Source organism: Mastigoproctus giganteus, chromosome 2 (genome assembly GCF_048544385.1).
Source record: "Mastigoproctus giganteus isolate SK-2022 chromosome 2, ASM4854438v1, whole genome shotgun sequence".
NCBI classification, from domain to species: domain Eukaryota; kingdom Metazoa; phylum Arthropoda; class Arachnida; order Uropygi; family Thelyphonidae; genus Mastigoproctus; species Mastigoproctus giganteus.
The window spans coordinates 66,653,654-66,673,305 of record NC_143576.1 but is presented as its reverse complement, the minus strand read 5'-3'; the positions used below and the strand labels follow the sequence as shown (position 1 = coordinate 66,673,305).

Sequence of the window (19,652 nt, the reverse complement as noted above, 5' to 3'; positions counted from 1 at the left end):
TCTGATGTACTGATTTTCTTAAGATACTAATCCAATACTAAATATGTATTAAAAATTAATGCATTATTATAAAAATTTATCTTTTTCTGCAATAAAAGTACTTCAGAAAACAGCAAAGCATTCTTCATAAATCCAGCATTCACCACACTGGAGGAATATTCCATTAAGTAATACTCCACTGAAAGCTGACTAATTGGAAGTTGATATGGTATTACGTTCTTTTGTGAATTCTTTACAAATATTCTTTGTAAACATTCTTTTGCCAAGATGTGACAACATGCTGCATTCTTTTGCCACATTCAAAACAACAATTTTAAATTCAAACTAATACAGTTAATAAAATAAACACTATACTACACACGAAAGCCTTTCCAATAATTTTGAAAAGCTTTACTTAACAAATGCACATAGATAAGTCAAATATTTCAAAAGTCTACGATTCCTCTTCAGTGATGACTATTATGAAACAAAGTTAAAAAAGTACTTATAAAATCACTTATGTTGCTACTCTGAAGAATATAAAGAAAAGTAAGGAACCATGGATTTCAAAAGTCCTATAATAATAATAATAATAACTGCCATTTTATTTGTAAGATATGCACAATTGCATGCCCTGAACAGTACATGTTAGACAGAATATATGTTGTTACATTTATATTAAAGATATATGGGTTAGTGCAATCGCGTCATTTTTATATGTAGTAAACTACCAAGGTAAATGAACTGGCATCATTTTAATTATATCTCATGTTGTGAATACCTTCACAACGAGTTGCCATGATACTGCACTACCTCAAATAAGGTAGTGCAGAAATAATCTTCACCAATGGAAAAGACCATTACTTATTCTTGGCAGACACCACCACCACTACCAACCCAGACAGCACCATTTGTAAAATGGTATGGGATAAAAAAAAAAAACTGTGTTCTCCACATATCTGTCCCTATTACTTAGGAAAAGCAAAAAAGGTAGAGGAAAGTGACAGCAGGAGAGGAAGGAGAAGAAATGCTGTCAAAAGAGGAAAGGGGAAGTTACTCATAAATCCCTCGAATAGGAAATGCTTTCCCATTAGGGAAAACTGTTGTTAACTATTCTTGGTAACTCGGGCAGCATCAAGCTTTTGCAGATGGCACCATTTCAAGGCTTATTGGGCTCTCCTCAATGTGTGGGTAGGTACCCTGGTGTTGCAAAGATATAGGGGTTAGTGCAATCGCATCATTTTTATACGTAGTAAACCACCAAGGTAGGTGAACTGGCATCATTTTAATTATATCTCATATTATGAATACTTTCACAACGAGTTGCCATGATATTGCACCACCTCAAATAAGTAACACTTCACCAATAGAGAAGACTATTGTTACTTATTCTCGGTGGATTCCACCACCCAGAGGCTCTAGCCAAAAAATGCCTTTAGTTTAAACTACTGCACACCATCAGACATTTCTCATATTGTGGAATTATACTTCACAACTGTGTTGTCACTATTGCAACATGAGGGTACCTGCCCACCCACCGAAGAAAGGGCAAAAAGCCTTGACATTGTGTTGTCTGGGTGGTGGTATCCGCCGAGAATATGTAACAATAGTCTTCTCCATTGGAGAAACGTTACTTATTTGAGGTAGTGCAATATCATGACAACCTGTTGTGAAAGTATTCACAATATGAGATATAATTAAAACGATGCCAATTCATCTACCTTGGTAGTTTACTACGTATAAAAATAATGTGATTGCACTAACCATATATCAGTAAACTCTTTCATAGACTAAGGCTCTAGCCAAAAAATGTCTTTTAATTTATATTAAAGGAAAATTAAACAATATATTCTAATTCAAATTTAAAAAAAGAAAAGGAAACACAGTATGACGATGCAAAGACAACTACAAATTACACATAAAAAGGATCGGCTAAGGTAAAGAAAGCCTGCATGAGAACGACGAGAAATGTCAGATAACTTACTTGGAAAATTAGTTTCCCGACACCAGACTCTAGGCACTGCTCGCTCGGTAAACAGATGATAGGTGTTATCGGTCTGGAGCGGAAATCAAGAAGGATATATTGATTGACAGGTAGGCGTGGCAAACGATGAAATGATTGGTGGTGGGCGCAACAGACGACAAGCTACTGTGTAGTCACTGGTTGGCATTATGTGTATTTACCAGTAAAGATTGGTGCATAATAGTTTTGTAATTAACGGTGAACAGGTAATAGTAGTGATGAATCTTTTAAGGTGCTGATCGACATTATGATACATGTGTATCCGCACGAGTGTCTTTAAAAATAAAAGTACAGTAATAAAAAAATTAATATTTTGTTAATAAAGAATTTATGTGCTAGTCAACCCATGATTCTAAAGAAAAAAGGTTAGGTTACCCCCTCCATTTCGGGAGAGGTTCAAGCTCCCATGGGATTTTATGATTATATTTTTATTGAACAAGAAAATAAAAATACAATCATAAAAAAATTTATTTTTTTTATGAATCCATTTCTAAATATGACTGATTCTAAAGAAAAAAGGTTAGGTTACCCCACCACTTCAGGAGGGGTTCAAGCTCCCATGGAATTCAAGTCGAGGTAACCTGACCTTTTTTCACCATTACGAAATACTGTAATGGTGAAAATAAGGTTAGGGCATGTGCGATTAGTTCAAGTTACCATTAGTGCTGCTAAAGTGATACTAAACGGAACTTATCGTGTGTTGTGTTCGCGCACCACTCAGCACATCATTTGCCACGCCTACCTGTCAATCAATATATCGTTCTCGACTTTGCTCCAGACCAATAACACCTACTGTCTGTTTACTGAGTGAGCAGCGCTAGAGTGCCAGTTCGGGAAATTAATTTTCAGCATAAGTTATCCGACGTTTCTTGTCGTTCTCATGCAGGCTTTCTTTACCTTTGCCAAAGGATCTATATACATAAGGTAACATTCAAAAAGATATGATTACAGCTCAGGCTAATTATCTTGAAAACACTACACTGAAAATTATTTTTAAGATAAGAGCTGGAAATGCTAGATAAGAATCTTTTTTTAGATAAGTATTAAGAATTTTATTGCTAATATCCTTAACTTTTTATTTTATTTAGAGGAAGCATATTAATATCAATATTAATCTGCTTCCTCCATTCCCTCACTCCACTTTGATTACATGGAGCGAGGGAGTAGGAAAGAATTTTCTGTACTCTTTAGATGGTTTTTAACAGAATTACGGATGGTGTCATTTGAGTATTTCTATATTGGATGCTATCTTTGTCTATATTGAGGGTGAAAGCCAGATACTGTACAATTTGCTAAAAGTTAGAAGGGATTTTAATTGTATATTCCTGTCAAGTGACAAGTAGCCAAGATTGGGGTAGAAATGAGATCTGGAAATGCTATACCAAAAACCTGATTTCAAGTTGGTCTATTTCAAAAGGTGAAAAGTGTAGAGTGAGGAATAGGTGGAATAGAGGAAGCAGATTAATATTGATATTAATCAGCTTCCTATAAATAAATAAATAAAAAATTCTGAAGATATGATATCAACCATATTTTTTCTCAGCATTCACATTCTTTTTATAGTATGAATCAGAGCTGTAATATTCAATACGTTCTACGTTGATATTAATATTTGTAAAATAATAAGAGTTTACCTCAATATAGTACGTAGAACACTTCCGTATGATACACTCCAGAAATTAAAACGAAAAAAAAAATCGAAAACTTACATTAGAGTTAAAAAATAAATACACCTAATTCTGTTTTTGCACGAACTTTTTTTACACGAATTTGATTTAACACGAATTCAAAATAAATATTTCATTCTCTTTTTACACGAGTCATTTTGATTTAACACGATTTCTATGAATTTTTTTTTGCCTAAATTGTAAGAATTTTTTTTTTTATTTGTGGCATATTAGTATCATTTCTATATTACACGCACCAATAGATTGGATAACAGCTAGTGTGTGCGTTTTGAAACGCGTGCTTTTGCTTACCAATGTGTACGTCTAGGTATCTATGAATCATCAACGTTTTTATTGAATTTGGTGCACATTTAAGGTATTCGTGCATTGTACCTTCGGAAGACATGTAGTAGTAAGCTCTATTTCAAAGTGAAAGAATCTTTAGTGAAATTTGTGCACATATAAATTTATTAATTTTGCCAATAGTCAATAAATTGTAAGTTTACAAATTTTTCATACCTTTTTTTATTAATTATAACTGAGATATTTTTTAGTAGCCCTTATATAATGTCGAATAATTCGCCTATTACCAAAATGAAAAGGAAAACGATTTCTTTGGAACTTAAAATTCAAATTTTAGATCGTCTTGCAACTGGACAAGTGGCTACGTCTCTAGGAAAGCATTTTGGTGTACATGAAGATACCGTAAGAACTATTAAGAAAAATGAAGCTGCAATTAGGAAGTCGGTATGTTCTGGAACAAAAGTAAGTGTTAATTCATCATCATATACAAGAGATATTGTCAAGGAAAAAATGGAAAAGGCTCTGGTAATATGGATAGAAGATCAGTCACAAAAAAGAGTACCAGTAGATGGAAATGCCATCAAGCAAACAGCACTAAGAATTTACAGACAGATTAAAGAAAAGGAGCCAAGCATTTCATCTCAGTTAAACAGAAAGTATGAATTTTCTGCGAGTACAGGTTGGATGACAGGGTTTCTTAAAAGGAATGCTCTTCATAATATAAAAATTAAAGGTGAAACTGCATCTGCAGATGAATCGGCTGCTAAAGTATTCCCGCAGGAACTTGCAAAAATTATTGAAGATGGAGGATACACTCCTGATCAAGTGTGGAATGCAGATGAAACTGGTTTCTTCTGGAAACAAATGCAACAGAACGTATGTAGCCAAATCGCAGAAAACTGCTGGTGGTTTTAAGATAGCTAAGGATCGCGTGACCTTATTATTTTCCTCCAACGCTTCAGGAGATTGTATGTTGAAACCACTGCTGGTAAATCGAGCCCTAAACCCACATTCAATGAAAGGTGTGGATATCAATAAACTGCCTGTTCACTGGATGGCAAACAAGAAGGCCTGGGTGACCACTACTATTTTTACAGAATGGTTCAACAAATGTTTCGTCCCAGAAGTCAGACGTTATATGAATTTGAAAGGTCTCGAATTTAAAGTTCTTCTGATTCTTGACAATGCACCCGGCCATCCTGTCTTGGAACACCCAAACGTACAAATTTTATTTCTGCCACCTAATACTACATCTTTGATACAACCGCTAGACCAAGGTATAATTGCGACAATTAAAACATACTACGTAAAACGAACATTCCAACACGTTTTGGACAAACTGAATGATGAAACACTAACAATCATTGATGTGTGGAAGAAATTCTCAATTATGGATTGTATCAATCAAGTTGGATTAGCGTTAACTGAATTAAAACCAGCAACTTTAAATGCGTGTTGGAAAGCGGTTTGGTGACAATGTGCAAAAAGCAAAGATCCCATCATCCCTAATACGACCGAATTTCCCAACATTATTACAATGGCACACAGAATTGGTGGAGAAGGATTCGATGATCTATCGTTTGAAGATATTGATGAATTGTTAACCGACAAAGCCCTAAGCGAAGATGAAATATTAGAGGTTGTCCTTGGGACTCCTTATCCCACAGAACGTAGTGATAATGAAGAAAATGATCCTGTTCTAAATGCAGATTTAATAAAAGAAGGTCTGGAATTGGCCAGAAAATTAGGTAATCATTTTGTCAAAAATGACCCTAATGAGGAACGCGCTGGGAAGTTTCAATGTGAACTGAAGTTGTTGACAGCCTCTTACAGAGAATTATATAACGAACACGAACACAACGATTATATAACCAAAACACGAACACAACGATTAATAACTGAATTCGTTCGTAAAACCGGTGAAACATCAGCACCAGAGGAGACGCGTGCTGATTTTGCTCAAGAGATCACAGAAAGAATTTCATTAATAGAGGAAGAAGACGATGTCCACAACATTTCTAGTGATGGCAGTGATATTCCAGTCGTACGCAAACATATGCGCCGTTTATTATCAGAAAGTGAAAATGAATAAAATCTTGTTATGTGTAAAACAGATTTTTTTTGTTCATGAAGAATTTTTTTTCATTTCATATGCATACAAATTTATTTTAATACATTTTAATTACATATTATTACATGTGTATTTTGTTTAAATAAAATAATAAGCTTAAAACGAATATTTTTATGTGTTTTTTTTTAATTATTTTTACTGATTTTTTTTAGATCCGGAACCAATCTTCTTTTCTTCCATAAATACAATGTCTTTTTTTACACGAATTTTTTTTACACGTATTTTTCAGGAACGTATCTATCGTGTAAAAACAGAATTAGGTGTAATTAAAAACCAATTTAACACAATTAAAAATCAATTTAACGCAATTTAACGAAAATATTCAAAATGATTTTCCTTCCTGAAGCTGACAACGCTTTTCGACCGTATGTCGTGATCACAGGAATGAAAATTACCGAATAGGGTTGAATCTGAAACTTGCGCTTGCGCATAAAGGTCCACGCATCGGAGATCAAATATGGCCGTCGAACATTAACAGAATTCTCGTGTAATTTAATTTCTATGGTTTCTGCAATTAATAGTCTCATAATTACGTTTAACATTAAATATTTTGGCCTCATTAAATAAAAAAGTATGTTTTTCATTAATGGCATGAAAGGCTAATTCTGACACTGCTGAACAAGAAGCATGAACTGAGGCTTCATGTTGATTTACGCAAATATTCAGAGAAACTCGTGTAGAACCTTGGTAAGACAAGTTGCAATCACCGCAAGAAATTTGTATACCAGATCATTAATTTGTGTTGCGAACGCAGAAAGAACTGAGCGATTGTTCAGTATAGTGTGTGATTTCCTTATTGGCCTGGCCAAAATTTTAAATTCAGTATCTTTAAAGAATCTATTAAGCTGTTTGTGCCACTGTTCAACATATGGGACAGAAATAAAGTATTTTTTGATATTACTATTGTTGGTTGGTGTAGTATTTTGTATCCTATCCTTAGCCTGTACCCTAATTCGGTTTATTGTGGCAAGGGGATAACCCCTGTTTAAGAACCTGCTAGTTAATATTTGTATTTCTGAGCCCAAAGCAGATTCCGTCTTTGAATATTTATAGGCATTTAGAAATCTATCTTTTTTAGGTGAACCGGTGATAGCTATTGTAATGTAGAAGCATACCGGTGTTTGTAGGTTTTGATAGATGCTAAATTGGATTTTATTCGAGCCCCGAGTAAGTGTGAAATTTAGAAAGTTTAATAACTTTGTATCTGCATCCTCCCTTTCCAATGTAAATTTGAGTCTAGAATGAATATTATTAAACGAATGTAAAATGTTAACGAATGGGCCTGGTGTACTGGGGTCCATGGTTTACAATAACATACACGTATAAGATATAAATCCACTTTAATGTAAGAATACAAATATATACTAACAGTAGCTTTCGAGACGCGTGTCTCTTCATCAACTGACATTTAAATACAAAAATATACAACGGATAAGTGCAATGAGCTGAGTGAGGCACGTTAATCACGCGTCATTGTTGTTGCACGGACGTGCGCTGCTTTCTACTCCACTGATCATCTAGCATTAAAACTGTTGTCTCTAGGATGGGGTGTAGATGTATGCCTTTCTGGCGATTTAATGCCTTTGGATTGTTTACTACGTTGAGTGATTCTAGCCAAAGGCAGTGGCGAAAGTGTCGTGAGTGGTCTACTATTTAAAAGTCACGTTTGGGGTCAAGATTGTGGTTGGTGGCCCAAAAATCTTCCGCGACCGCGGACTGGTCAGTTTTGTCAAGCCGGATTGCTCTGTTGTGTTCCGTAAGGCGATCTTGGAGATGCCTTGATGTTTCTCCTATGTAGCAACTGTTACAGTCTCTACAGGTGATGTGATATACTACATTGCTGCGTAAGACAGGTGTGACAGGGGTATTCACACTGGAGACAAGTGAACGTAGGTTCCTGCAGGGTAATTGCACACATTTGATGATGTAATTTCTAAGGACCTTTGAGATCCGTCCTGACACGCCTGGATAATAGGGAATGTAGGCGGACGATATACCGACTTGGTTCGGTGGTCTTTGGTTGGATGTGAGTTCTTCTGCCTGTAATAGGCATCTGCTTAGCACATGGGATGGATAACCACATTTGGTTAGGTCTGCCTTCACACGGGAGATCTCGTTACGCCTAATTGTATCAGAGCTGGAATGGCTCCAAGCCCTGGAGAATAGGGTGTGGGCAGTGCTATTGAGATAGCTTGGTGCGTGGCCAGATCTGTAGTTAGTGAATTGACCGCACCACATAGGTTTGCGGTATACTGAAGTCTCTAGATGTGGGCCTACGCGATGCACTAGAACGTCCAGGAACGGGAGCGTACTGTTCACCTCTGACTCTATGGTAAACTTGATGAAATTAGATAGGGAGAGGTATTCCAGCAGTGCAGTTTCAGAGCCACGTGGTATTACGGTAAAAATATCGTCAACGTATCTACACCATGTTGTAATGGGTGTAGGTGGGTTCCGGTGTATCTGCTCCTCCAGATCTTCCATGGCGATGTTGGCTATTACGGAACTGACAGGGGCACCCATAGCAGTGCCATGTACCTGCTGGTAGACTGAATCCTCAAAAGTGAAGATGCCGCTTGATAAGCATAGGTTGAGGGCGGTACAGATGTCATCAGTGGATAGTGATGGAGGCTTAAGTCGTTCTCGAGGAGCCTTCTGGCGCAGTGCACAGCCTGTTGGACGGGAATTGAAGTGAATAAAGAAATCACATCAAATGATGCCGTGACAGTGTTGTCAGAGATTGAAAGGTCCTTAATGAGGTGGATGAATTCACTGCTATTTTTAATGTGTGCGAGGTATTACCTATAAGAGGTGAGAGGAGGCGCGCGATATGCTTGGACAGTTCATACGCTGGGGCACTGCAGCACAACACTATTGGTCTGAGGGGAATACCCGGTTTGTGGATCTTTGTTAATCCATAGAATTGCGGTAGTTGGCAGCCAGTAGCATGTAGAAGATGCTGAGTTGTAGTCGAGATCTTCTTATCTTTAAACCATGTGTGGACGAGTTTATTGACATGTGTCTCTAGACATTTCAAGACCTTAATGGGTGGATCAGATAGAGGTTCATATATGTTTGGGTCAACAATGATGCATGATTAACGTGCCTCACTCAGCTCATTGCACTTATCCGTTGTATATTTTGTATTTAAATGTCAGTTGATGAAGAGACACGCGTCTCGAAAGCTACTGTTAGGATATATTTGTATTCTTACATTAAACTGGATTTATATCTTATACGTGTATGTTATTATGAATGTAAAATGCCTTGGATAGTGCTACTATCAGTAATAACTAGAACATAGTCTAAATACCTCCCATAGTATGTGATACAGGGTTGAAAAGTTGTCAAATGTACACGCTCAATCATTGAGAGATAGATCTCTGACATTAAGCCGCTCAGGCTCAAACCCATTGGCAATCCAAAAATTTGTTTGTACACCTTGTCTCGAAAGGTGATATAGTTCACCTCAACTAACAATTTAATTAATTGAAAAATTTCCTTAATAGGTAGCTTCGTATAATTAATCGGTGTAGAGTTTTTATTTAACATATCCAAAATAATATCTAATGTGTATTCAACGTTTACATTTGTATATAATGAGGTAACATCTAGTGAGAATAAATTATCATTGTTGCCAAGTCTACAGTCTTTAAGATTGTTAAATAATGTATTGTAGTTCTTAATCCCAAATTGTATTACCTGTCTAAAGGATTTTTATAATGCTATATACATGTGTGGCTAAGGAAGAAAATGCTGAGTTCCCGTAGGAAACAATAGGTCGAATAGGAAATCCAGTCTGGTGTAATTTTACTTGACTGAAAAGTGCAGAAATATTGTATATTCTGGCCTTCAATTCCTTTAACTGGGCCATAGTAATGTAGTCGTTTTTTTGATACGTGGTTAATGTTTTATTGTATTGATTGACCAAATTGGTAAACAGTGCCGGGTCTACTTCAAGATAAGTAGAGGTATCTGAAACAACTGTGTCTCTGTAGCCAGGTGGGAAGGAGCAGCAGTGCGTAGCACATGCTTCTTGATTAGACCGGGGTTCGAGCCCGTCACCACCAAATACGGAGGATGAGGGAAGGTCAGGGAATGACCACCGCATATCCCGGAGCAATATGGCCTTAGTTGCTAATGCTTCTAAAAACCAAATAACAAACAAACAAACAACTGAATCTAACTTATTAATATAATCAGGTTTATCTAGTATTACCAGTATAATAATGTCCTTATTTCCCCGAAGTTCTCGTAAAGCTGAACTGTCATGTGTATTCAATTTAGGAAGTCGCGTTTCTTTTATGTTATTCACTACTTTTTTTTTTTTTCTTTATGTGAACCCAAAACACAAGAGGTATCAGAACCTATAGTACTTAGTAGCGTGCTTGGGTTGGAGGTTGGGAAGACGAAAGAAGAATTTGTTGACATTGGACTTCTGTAGATTGTAATTTTCAGGAAATACATATGAAGGAAGGTTGTTCCAGAAAACATCAGTTGAATGAATAAATCAGGAAGATGAAAAGTTGGATCTGTGGGTTTGAAGTTGGACAGTAAATGGATGTTGGCTGGTGGCGGCATGTGTTCAGACTGTTTTGAAAGAGAGAGAGAGAGAGAGAGCAGGAATTATAGAAGCCAATTCAGAAGAGCAGTGCCCATGGAAGTATCTGTAGAAGAGGCATGCAGCAGAAACAGTAAGTCTATGAGAAAGCGAGTGGAGAGACTCTGTTAGAGATGAATCATTAATTAACCTAACTGCCCTCTTCTGAATGGAATCAAGAAGCCTCAGAGAGGTTTTGGGGGCACCACCCCGAGATGTGGGAACAATATTCCATGGCAGGGTGGATTTGCAATTTATACAGAGTGAGCAGCTGTTTGGAAGAAAAGTAATGCCGAGAGCGAAACAGAAAACCAAGTTTTTTAGATGCAGAGGAAGCAATATTTGTAATGTACTTGTGCCAAGAGAGATTAGAAGTCAGGGTAATCCCCAAAAGAGATATATCATTTTGCTTAGAAATTAGAGTGTCCCTAAAAGATAAGCATAGGAGCTGAAGAATCCTTTTGTGAGATATAAGACAAGACTGAGTTTAGAAGGGTTGAAATCAACTAAGTTGTCTTTGCCCCACTGGAGAATTACCTGAAGATCGGCATTTAAGGAATTCGTAGCATTTTTTCGAAAAATTGAAGCTGATTGAGCAGGACAAGGTTTCTCAAAATGGAAAGTGGAATGCAATGTGCTGTCATCGGCAAAACTATGGATAGGATTGCCAGTCAATGGAAGAAGGTCATTAATATACAAGAGGAAAAGAGTGGGGGAAAGAACTGAACCTTGGGGGACACCGGCATTAGTGGAGAAGTTAGAAGACAGAGAGCCATCTACCATCACCCTCAGTGAGCGATCAGAGAGAAAACTGGATAACCAATTACAAAAAACAGTTGGCAAACCATAAGATGGAAGCTTGTTTAGAAGACATTTATGCCAAACACGATCAAAAGCCTTTGAGATGTCAAGAACAACTACTTGTGTTTCACCGAACTTTTCCATTGAATTAGTCCATAAATGGGTAACATAAGCCAGAATATCACCAGTGGATCGACACTGACGGAATCCATACTGGCGATCGTTGATCAGACAGTAGGTTTCTAGGTAGTTTAAGAGTTGGCGGTTAATTAATTTCTCCATTACTTTAGAAAGAGTAGAAGTAATTGCAATGGGACGATAATTCGATGGGAGGGATTTGACACCCTTTTTGGGAACTGGCTGGATATGAGCAAATTTCCAAGCAGAAGGAAAAACAACTTTGGAATAAGAAAGTGAAAAAAGGCGGCAAACAATAGGAGTAAGTTCAGGAGCACAGGTTTTGAGAACAAGTGGAGAAATACCATCAGGACCTGGAGCTTTCTTAGCATCAAGATTCATCAAAATCCTTCTGATATGCTTTTGACTGAAGACCACAGGAGGCATTGAATGGAGCATGTTGGGAATGGTGGGAGGTGTTTTAACAAGATCATTAATACATGAGTTGGAAGAAAAATGGGATGCTAGCAGGTCAGCTTTATCGTTGACTGAAGTGACAACAGAACCATCTGGTTTGGACAGAGGTGGGAGCAGAGATGGGCAAAAGTTGCGGCCAAAAGCTTTGGCAAGAGACCAGAATGCTCGGCTACCATTAGGGCAAGAAGCAAGTTTTCTACTCTTAGCCTGTTCAAACTCTAGTTTGGACTGATTAATAACTGCTTTACAATTTTTGCAAGCTTTGGTGTAGGCAGAAAATGAAACTGAAGAATCAGAAACAAGCCAATTACGATATGCAACATTCTTCTCTTGAACAGCCTTAGCACATTTATTGGAAAACCAAGGTTTAGACAAAGGACGAGATTTTAAAGTGGAGTGTGGGATAAAGGATTCCATTCCTGCAAGAATAATTTCACTGACACGACCTGAGCAAACGCTAACATCAGAAGTTTTGAAACTGTAATCCAACGAAGGAAAAGAAGAATAGTAGTCTCGCAGGTCATCCCATTTTGCATTCTTGTAAGGCCAAACAACATGGGGTTGGGAATAGCCATGAGATAAAGGTTCCATTGGAGAAGAGACAATCACCAAGTTGTGATCTGAAGTGCCTAAAGGACCTCTCACTTCAACCGTGTACTTAGAAGGGTTGTTTGTGAGAAAAAGATCAAGGGTATTGGCTGTATGATTAGGATTGTCTGTATTCTTGTAGGTAAATGAACAATCTGTGCTAGGTCATTAGTAATTGCAAAAGCCTCAGCATCTTGACCTGCTGGGTCGGTGTGACTAGAAAACGGAATCCAGTTGGAGTTGTGAACATTAAAATCACCAAGGAAAATTACCTCACTGTTAGGAAAGTTGAACTGGAGAAAGTCAAGTTGCAAAAGAGAGGAAGTCAAAGAGCTCCAAGTGATTAGTGGAGTTGGGAGAATGGTAGAGACAGATGAATTTAACACAATGAGGTAGAGAGATTTTAAGCCAGAGAAGATCAAAGAGAGGAGATTCCAAATTGCCAAGTCTCTGACAGAGAATATCAGAACGGACATATGCACAAGTACCACCTTTGAGGTGAAAGGAATCATACAGTGAATAATTTGGGCATCTGAGATGAGCAGTAGTTGAGTCAACCGATAACTGAGATTCTGTCAGAAAAAGTAGATGGGGTTTGGCAGACTGCAAGTGGAAATGGACATCGTTGAGATTAGAATTGAGATCATGTATATTTGTGAAACTAATTAGGAAGTCCTTGGGAGGTTTAGATCTTTTCGCAGATAAGATTGCTCTATTAGTTTGACAATTCATGGTGAATTGTCAAACTGGTGTATTCAATAGTAAGAAAAAGTAGGTGGGACATGCTGTATGAAGTAATGAAATTTTTTGATATGGCGTACACGTGGTACGAATATACCCAGATCCTTGACATAACGTGGCCTCGACAATGCTCCCCACGTACACACTACTCGGACTCCCTCCTGTCACTATCTGGCAGTGTAGAGGTAGCAAGATTATACACTAGCTGATCCGGGAGCCTCCTAGAGAGTTACCAATAGGTTCGGTCCGGTGTACTAACTAGCGGCCGGCCTGCAAACACCATTTTAGAGCTGTATCCTTGAAATGTAAGGAATATTGGATCTCGTCACGACGTTCATCATAACCTCAAAAGTCATCAATCATACTGCATGATGGAAGAGAAAGGGAAGGGTTGACCGGAACTTAGCTCTAGAGACTAAACATGGGTTGCACCACTTCAAGCCTCCAATAAGCAAAGTGGTGGTATTTCACCGGTTGATGAGAGTCATCTACCTAGTACTGCCTGATAACTAGTACTGGAGGCAGCGTTCCTCCATGTGGTATGGGCGCCACACCTCGACCCCTGCTTACGTTGGTTCACACCTGGTTGGTCACCCACCATGTACCTGTGCATGGAAGTTATACCCAGGGTTACTAACAGTCCCACCATCGTGAAGGTGCAAGCAGAGGATCTGGCTGTCAGAGACCGTCCGGACTTTGCAGAAATGGGGTCCACTTGACTTGAGTGTCACCCGAATATCAGTTCCATCAGCGTTTTAGACTCCCAGGTAGCAAGTACAGCTTGTCTGGCATATCTGAGAGAATGTCTGTGACAACCTGAAGGACCATTCACTATTTGGTTAACTTGATGAATAAATAAATCTTTTTGTGGAACATTATAAAGTCCAAATTCAATATCAAGGAACGAGGAAAGATTTGTAACCCGTTGATATGTTGGTTCGTTGAATACTGGGTGGGGGGGTGTTCATGAACTAGCTGACGTATTCTGTGGTAGTACGTTGTGTGTCTGTGTGGGAGGGGGATGTTTGTAACCCAACTCGTATGTATTTGGTCGAAAGACAGCGAAAATGTGTTAGAATTCGCATGAACGTGTCTGGACCTATCCAATAATGTTTGCAATTTATTAATGTGTCTGTTTTTTTTTATTTCTGAGGTCTGTGCTTCCTGTCGCAAACCTGTGGAGGTCTTCAATACAGATCAATCGTTCGGATTAGATAATTTTTTAATTTATCACGAAGCTTTCTAACCTGGGAAAGGTATTTTTGTTTATTCGAATATTGAGATTTTAAGGCAAGCTTAACAATATTACGCAGTGTGGCCAGTGTTAGTTGTTTTATGCCTGAAATTTTTAGATTCAAATTAACCCAGGGAAACTTCGGAATGATGTTGTTTTGAAGGCAATATTTTAGAAAAGAAATAAGGCAACTTTCGGCCGAGTATCTTAGTGTTTATTTAATGTAATTTTGCACCAATCCATTCAAAAAATCCCCTATAATTGTATGTATCGATAGGTAACACCTGGAGAGACAGGAAGTGAATGAAATAGTCGATAAGAGTTTAAAAAATGAATTAATTAGTATGAATCAGAGCTGTAATACTCAAGACGTTCTACGCTGATATTAATATTTGTAAAATAATAAGAGGAGTTTACCTCAATATGGCACGTAGACCACTTCCGTATGATACTCTTCAGAAATTAAAATGAAAAAATTGAAAAATATTACATTAGAGTAAAAAATAAATAATTAAAAACCAATTTAACTCAATTAAAAATTAAAAAGAATGTAACCAAAATATTCAAAACGATTTTCCTTCCTGAAGCTGACAACGCTTTTCGACCGTATGTCGTGATCACAGGAATGAAAATTACCGAATAGGGTTGAACCTAAAACTTCAATAGTGATTATTTGTCTTCGCGCATGCAGGTCCATGTATCGGAGATTAAATATGGCTGCCAAACATTAACAGAATTCTTGTGTAATTTAATGTCTATGATTTCTGCAATTAACAGTCACGTATAATTATGTAAGTATATATAAGTATTTTGGCCTCGTTAAATAAAAAAGTATGTTTCTCATTAATGGCAAGAAAGGCTAATTCTGACGCTGCTTGACGAGAAGCACAAACTGAGGCTTCATGTTGATTTACATGAATATTCAGAGAAAATCGCGTCGAATCTTGGTAAGACGAGTCAAGATCACCGCAAGAAATGTTGTATACCAGATCATTAATTTGTGTTGTGAATGCGGAAAGAATCGAGCGATTGTTCAGTATAGTGTGTAATTTCCGTATTGGCACAATTTTAATGTAAAATTGTGGCCAGGCCAATTGTGGCAAAATTACATTTTGTGTGTGTGTGTGTGTGTGTGTGTGTGTGTGTGTGTGTGTGTGTGAGAGAGAGAGAGAGAGAGAGAATAAGGGAAGAAAAAAGGTTAGAGTGGTTCTTCCCTTTATTTCATTAATAAACATGCATCACAGGAAAAATTTAGAATATGTTTAAGTAGTGAGGCTCTGAGAAAGAAGAAAATGTCATCACGCCACCAATGATTCCATTCACATTATATATGCATTTTTTTTCTCAAAAAGAAAAATGAGAGTATAATATTAATGGAATCAGATGCACACTGTATACATCAAACAAGGCTTTATGTTCATACTGGTAACAGAAAAGAAATTGATAATAACTGCGACTGTAGACATGCTCTTTCCATAATGTATTGGAAAATGAATTTGGCACATAAACAGAGGATGTACAGCTTTTTCCATCAGTTTTAAAATGGAATTAAAAGTAGAAACAGAGTTGAAGTCTTTAGGCAAGGAGTTTTAATGTCTGGTGCTAGAAATATATTATGCATATTAGTAGTAGTAGTAGTGGCAAATGATGCAAGGAAGCAAGATTAAATTATACAGCATCAGCCAAAAAAATTCCAAAATCATCTGTCCACCCCCTCTCCAATAAATTTGTCTAGTTCTTGAATTTATTTAAACTACACACTTCCCAAAAACAAATGGAAGTTTGTTCTAACAATCAAGTACCCACTGGCTAAAGATAACCTTCCACACATTAATCCTGCAACCATCCTTCCTCAATTTGAATTTATGTCCCCTCATCATGTAGCCTGAGCACGAGGAACAATGCTATCAGCACTGAGATTGCTCTTAAATATCTCAGCTCACCTAACAGGTGCCTAGTGTCCTGAAGCTGCAATTTGCAGAACTGAAGCCTTTCTTGGTAAGACCACCCCTTTGTTCTCCTCACCAATCTCATTGCCTTTCTCTGCACCCATTCTAGCAGATTCACATCCTTACTAAAATGAGGTTTCCAGACTTTTATGCAGCAAAAAAGACATGGGCTAACCATTCCTTATACAGCAGAATAATTGCCTCCTCATTGCATAATTACTCCGAAGTCTACATTTTCATTTTACACTATCGTAAGCATAGTAACATACAGTTGGCACGTCAATCTGGGTAGCAGATTCCAAATGTGTTACCATGTTACCCATATGCAGTACATTGTATTTGTAAACTTCAATTTCCATTTCTCAGCCCATCTGTATACAAGCTCAATATACCTTCATCAACATTATTAATAAATACAGAAAACAATGGGCCCAGCACTGGACTCTGGGGAAATCATCTGATAGATAACATGCAAGAATACCCCCCCCCCCAAAAAAAAGGGCAGAATTATTATATATTAGTAGGAAACAGAGAAATGTACAGTAAGTATGAAATAGCCAGTAATCAAGTCACTAAAGGGGTGCAAGCTAAGGAAGATTATAGTTCTTTGCATTCTTTGGCTAAGAATGCAAAGAAACAAAGCAAAGAATTCTTTGCTAATGTTAATACTGAAAGGAAAAGGATGAACTACATTAGCTCACTAGATATGAATAGCATAATCACTGATGATCCTGCTGATGACACCGACAAGTTAAATATATATTTTTCATCTACAGTCATCTGTGAAGAAGTTCTTAGGAGTGATAATACCAGATGTACACCAAGTTATGTTGTTGTTGTTATGGTAGTTTCTGGTGTAAGAGCTACTTAGGCCATATTGCACCTCCCAAAGTAATTGAGTTTACATATAAAAACTGCCTGGGGGAGCATTGTTGTTGTTATGGTAGTTTCTGGTGTAAGAGCTATTTAGGCCATATTGCACCTCCCAAAGTAATTGAGTTTACATATAAAAACTGCCTGGGGAGCAGCTAGAAAAGGTCATACATTTGAATTTGTTTTAAATTGAGAAAGAATTCAGAGACATTTGCTTCTTTACCTATGATGCTATTGAGAGACAAAGTTCGTGAAGATATGAAAGAAAACTAAAAGAAGTGCATTGGGCATTGCTGAATAAGCTACATTCAACGAGTATATGATTTACTGTAAGTAGTGCATACACTGCAGGGGATCATTTCCTGTAAGCAGGAAGGGATTTCCATGTGAGAATGATCTTTTAGAATTGGCATTAAAAGAGGCACATGATGCTAGAAAGCTACCTTATAGGGCATCAACAAAAAAAAAAACAAAAAACAAAAAAAACTTCGCATTCGCTCCAAAAGTGTTCCCACTTCTTCCTTGAATTATTGATTATTACCGTGTTGGCCAAGATTTTTGCATTGTTGTACAATATGGAACAGCATAATGTAAAATCCCAAACCTCGTAGGTAAGATTTAACGTAAAACTAAATAGCAAAATTTTTAACATTACATTAGAAATCTGTTAGATTAGTATAGTATTATCAAATAATCGGTAAAATTTATAAATCTTATTAAATTTCATTGTCAATTAATTTATACTTAAACAGAATCAGACTAGAGCAGCAAAGTAGCACGTACAAAGTACTGTGGCTTGCGAGAGAACTGAAGAGGGGGGTATTCTCTAACGCATCACAGTCTAAAAAAATGTGCGAAATGTGAAATGTTTGCAGAACTGCCTAGAACAGGACATGATCTGGTCAAGGAGGATGTCTTTATGTGTGCTAGGTGCAGAGACTGTGAAGAAATGAGGTGCCAACTCAGCATTCTGATGGGCATCTATTAGAGTTTAAGGTGTAGGGGCCCATCAAGTTCTCAGCTGCCCAACTCAATGCCAGAGCTCACTCCTGTGCATCAGACAACACAGCAGCAATCTCCAAGGCAGAATGCGCTAGTCCCACAGGAAGCAGTTATTCTTGGTGACTGTTGTCAGGGAGACAGGGAATATATTATGCAAAAATGATAAGTGGAACAGGACCAGAGTATATCTGCCAGGAGCAAAATCTGATGATGTTGAAGGGCAGATATCATCTTTTAAGGGCAAAAAAGGTGATATTGTTGTACACATTGGCAACTAATAACCTTAAGAGAGCAATAGATCTGCAGATTTACTTAAAAGTACAGGTCAATGCGGAGAAAAAAAAAGTTGCGAGTTAGGGTTAAATTTGGAAGTGTCTGCAATTCTGCCCAGACATGACAGGAGGGAGTATATGATGAGAGCCTTGACAATCACCTTGGCCCTGGATAGGTTGTGCAAAGCTCACGGGGTAGAATTTTTTTCAGTGTGGTCAGTGCTTGTCAACAGAAGAGACTGCTTCTACAGGGATGAGATGCATTTATATAGAAAGGGTGCAAGAATATTTGCTGATGCTATCGAGGCAGTGTTAGGGGGGTCGGAAAACTGACAGCTTGAGGGATTCACAGACTAAAAGAGTAACAGTAGCTGTAGGCAGAGGAAAAAGTGATTCTTGCACTGCTTCTATTGTAATGAGCAGCAACCTAGAGAGAAAGTTGCTGAAGATTTCAAGAGCTGCTGGGAGTCATCATGGAACAAGTAAATACATGGGCTGTGTTTAAGTAACTAAGAATAAGAACAGGTGCATGTATACTTGCATGTGCACCAATGCTAAAAGTACAGTAAATAAATTTGATGAATTTGAAGTGCTGTTCAAGGCAGATATTGTTGTTATATCAGAGACATGGTGTCACACAGTTTTAAGCAGTACAGAATTTCAGCGCAGTCCATTCTGCACTGAAAGTCTTTATTGCAACATTTGATTGTAACTGGTTACAAGGTAAGGTATTGCAACTTTCCCTTCCCGACCAAAAAGGTCAGTGGTTAACTCTGTTAATCGCAGAATCTTGCATTCACAATCATACTACTGTACTTGCCTACATGCAAGCATATTTATAGTTGTGTCTAACATGGTACTTGGATAGATTCTGACTATCGATAGAAGGATATCC

General features: G+C 37.5%; 1 protein-coding gene across 3 annotated transcripts in view; it reads right to left on the bottom strand.

Moving 5' to 3' along the window:
* Positions 1–19,652, bottom strand: part of Phm (Peptidylglycine-alpha-hydroxylating monooxygenase) — a 271,952-nt gene that overhangs the window by 119,906 nt on the left and 132,394 nt on the right. The window lies entirely within an intron of this gene.